At 41.7% G+C, this 3,713-nt stretch overlaps 1 non-coding gene across 1 annotated transcript; it reads left to right on the top strand.

The window, feature by feature from the left end:
- The first annotated feature begins 495 nt into the window (after positions 1–495).
- On the top strand, positions 496–633 carry LOC119936250. The gene has a single exon (XR_005453685.1). It is a non-coding gene; the product is annotated as a small nucleolar RNA SNORA7 (small nucleolar RNA).
- The last annotated feature ends 3,080 nt before the right edge of the window (positions 634–3,713 follow it).

Raw genomic sequence — 3,713 nt, 5'->3', positions numbered from 1 at the left:
GAATACAGCAATTTCATCTGCTCACATTCTAATGAATTATGAAATCAATAATGAAAGCATTCCAATTAGCACACTTTCCTTCCAGCTCCATGAGCATCTGCACTCTGATGATCTTTCACAGTCATCATTTTCTCACTCAAGTTCATTATGGGCAGGGAACACCATCTGCTAATTCTGTTGTACTGTCCCAAGCGCTTAAGTGCAGTGCTTTGCACATAGTAAGCACTCAATAAATACAATTGATTGATTGACTTACATGATATAATATCATCTAGAATAACAGGGTTAGAGGAAATCGATCTAGACAGATGTTTATATTCTCTTTCTGCAGTAGCTTCTTTTTTTAATCTGTGTTTCTAGCCCCTGCTTGGGTGCCTCCTTCTCCCCAACTTTAAATTGTTTATAATGTCTGGAAAGGAGTGTATCTGAGATACCCACTTAATCTTGCAGCTTGTATTTACTAAATTTGTAATTTCATAGCTGTAGAAATATGGTCCCCTCTCAGAGTCACACCTGGAGAGTTTCCAGTACTCTACCAGTCTTAATTACGGGAGGGAGAGTCAAGCAGAGGCCTACCCATTCCATTCCTAGCTTAGGCAGTGGCTAGTGAGTGGAAGGCAATCTGCTACAAATTAAATCTTACCTGTGTTGGGCAGCAGCAGCATTGGACAGAGTTGAGGGAGGAGACTCAAGTTTACTGTGTGAAAGGAGGCAATGGTAAACCACTTCCACATTTTTACCAAAAAAACTCTATGGATCCACTACCAGAAAGATTGCAGAATGAGACGCTATGCGTCGGAAACTACTCGTTGGCATGACAAGTATGGTATTTGTATTTTACAAATATTCTGCCGTTTGGATGTACAATGAAGCCATATTTTATATGTTAAATAAAGCAACTCATTCAATTATGCATGGGATTTATTTTACTAGGTACAAACTACATATTAGAAGGATGAAATAATAATTGCGGTATTTGTTAAACACTTACCATGTATTAAGCACTATACTTATTAATCACTGGAGGAGAGACAAGGTAATCAGACACAGTCCCTGTCCCGAATGGGACTCACAATCTAAGTAGGAGGGAGAACAGGTGTTGAATCCCCATTTTACAGATGAGGAAACTGAGGCACAGAGAAGTTAAGTGATTTGTCCAAAGTCACACAGTGGACAAGCGGTACAGCTAGGATTAGAACCCAGGTCCTCTGACTCCTAGGCCCTATGCATTTTTCACCAGGCCATGCTGCTTCCCTGAGTAAATATATGAAATAGCTTTAATAATAATAAAAACAATTATTAGGCTTTTTATGAATTGCTTATTATATGCTAAGCACTGGGGTAGATACATAAAAATCAGATGATGTGTTTATCACTGCTTATTGTTATTATCAAGTGCCATCGATTCATTTCCTAGTCGCAGCTACTCTCTCTCTCTATTTTCTCCAGAACATCCTATCTCCTGCCATAATCTGTAACCTTGCTAAAGGTTCTTCCATTATCCTTGTTATGGTCTCTATCCATCTAGCTGCTGGTCTGCCTCTTCCATGTTTTCCCTGGACTTTTCCTAGCATTGGTGTCTTCTCCAGAGAATTTGTCTTCCTGATGATGTGCCCAAAATATGCTAATCTAAGTCAAATCATTTGGTCTAACAAAGACTGCATTGGCTTAATTTGCATCACAGATAATACTAATCAAATAAGTAGCTATCAAGACTGCAACTACTGTAAAAAAAGTCCCCCTAATTTCAGCATATTCATAAGCTTCAAATGAATTTATGAACTACACGTGTACCATTTCATTATCCTGCCAAGGTCACAAAACAACTTCAGTGGCAGATTTCTCCAGGACTTCTGGTAAGGCTTTCTTGCAGGGAGCTTGCCAACAGCTATTATGTAGTCACTGATTAGAATGTTAAAAGAGAAGCTGAACCCAATCTGAGTCATTGTTCAAGTATTTGGGAATCTTGTCTCTCTGGGAAATACCATATTGATGCTCAATCAAGACACCATCACACAAGATGTTTTCTATTTTTCAACGATCCAGGAGTGAGTGGAGTGAGTGAAGGGAGAGTGTGTGGGGTGGGTGGAGAATCATCACTGGGATCCAGGCTGTGAGCCCGTTGTTGGATAGGGATTGTCTCTATTTGTTGTCAAATTGTACATTCCAAGCGCTTAGTACAGTGCTCTGCATACAGTAAGCACTCAATAAAGACAATTGAATGAGTGAATGAGTGAAAAGGGAGTTCTTTCCTTTCTCTTCCTCTCTCTTTCCCCGCTTTCTCTCAATAACTTAGTCCACCACCCTACCGGTTCTAAACCATCCATTAACCGCTTCTGACCCAGGGAACACCCAACTTCAGGCTAGCCTAGTAGGCTTTGGACTAGTGCCTCAGACCTAATGGAGCAAAGTTTCCTGTTCCACCACTGCACAGAACAACCAAGAAGCTATTCCACCCTATGAGCCTTGGAACTAACTGCTTCTCCACAGCCACGAGCCCCAGAAACTGTTACTGGCTGAGTGACTGAGGGAGCTGGGAGTTATTGTGTCTCTCTTTCATCGTCTCATCTTCCATAAAAATGACCCTATGTCTTTGGAGATCAAAGTGGGATGACGGGGCTTTGAAGAGTATGGCCAACGATACAGGTAGTTAAGGAAGAGAGAAGGAAGATGGGAAAGGAAGAAAAACACAGCGGAGGGGCAACAGAAAGAGCAAGAGAGTCAGGAAAGAGAGACAGAGACGGGGAGAGGAAAAAAGGGGAAAGATAGAAAGCAAGTGAGTTGTAATAATCAATCAATGGTATCTACTGAGTTTGGGCAGAGCACTACACTAAGTCCTTGGGAGAGTACAATACAACAGAGTTGACAGAAACATTCCCTGCCCACAACAAGCTTAAAGTCTAGAAGAGGAAGTCAAGAAGGCCTGGCCCCTAATTCTAACTCTGTTTTTGACCTGTGGGCAAGTCACTTGACCTCTCTAGACCTCAGTTTCCTCATCTGTAAAATGGGGATATGCTAATTGCTCTGTCAACTTCTTATGACTCTTTGTGTGGGTCAGGGACTGTCCCAGCACTGAATATCCTGTACCTGCTGTAATGCTTAGCACATATTAAGTGCTTAATAAATTCCAGAATATTTTTGTTATTTGTTCCTTTAGGTCAACATGGAGCCTTTGTAAGTTGTATTCCTAGCATGGGGATGCACCCAGGAAAAAATATACCCAATGACACTATGCCATGATGGGCTTAGAACTATATCACTCTTCAGAAAGAGTTCTCCGGATCACTGGTATCTGTGCTTTTAAAGCTTTGGTCAAATGTATGGAAGCAGACACACTAAGCACTGGGCAGCATCAGGAAGGGGAGAGAAAGAAAAACAAAATCCAGAGTTTTGTTTCTGTAGAAAACCATGAATTTTTTATGGTCTTTGTGAAGCACTTACAATGTGCAAGGCACTATACTAAGTGCTGGGGTAGACACAAGCTAATCAGGTTGGACACGGTGTGTGTCCTACCTAGGGCTCACAGTCTTAATTCCCATTTTCAGATGAGGTAACTGAGGTACAGTGGAATTAAGTGACTTGCCCAAGGTCACACAGTAGACACATGGGAGAAACGGAATTAGACCCAAGTCCTCTGACTTCCAGGAGCATGCTCTTTCCACTAGGCCACGCTGCTTCCCAATTCCAGGCCCATGCTCTTTCCACTAGGCCAC

Source organism: Tachyglossus aculeatus, chromosome 1 (genome assembly GCF_015852505.1).
Source record: "Tachyglossus aculeatus isolate mTacAcu1 chromosome 1, mTacAcu1.pri, whole genome shotgun sequence".
Classification (NCBI taxonomy): Eukaryota; Metazoa; Chordata; class Mammalia; order Monotremata; family Tachyglossidae; genus Tachyglossus; species Tachyglossus aculeatus.
This window is presented reverse-complemented; position numbering and strand designations above follow the sequence as displayed.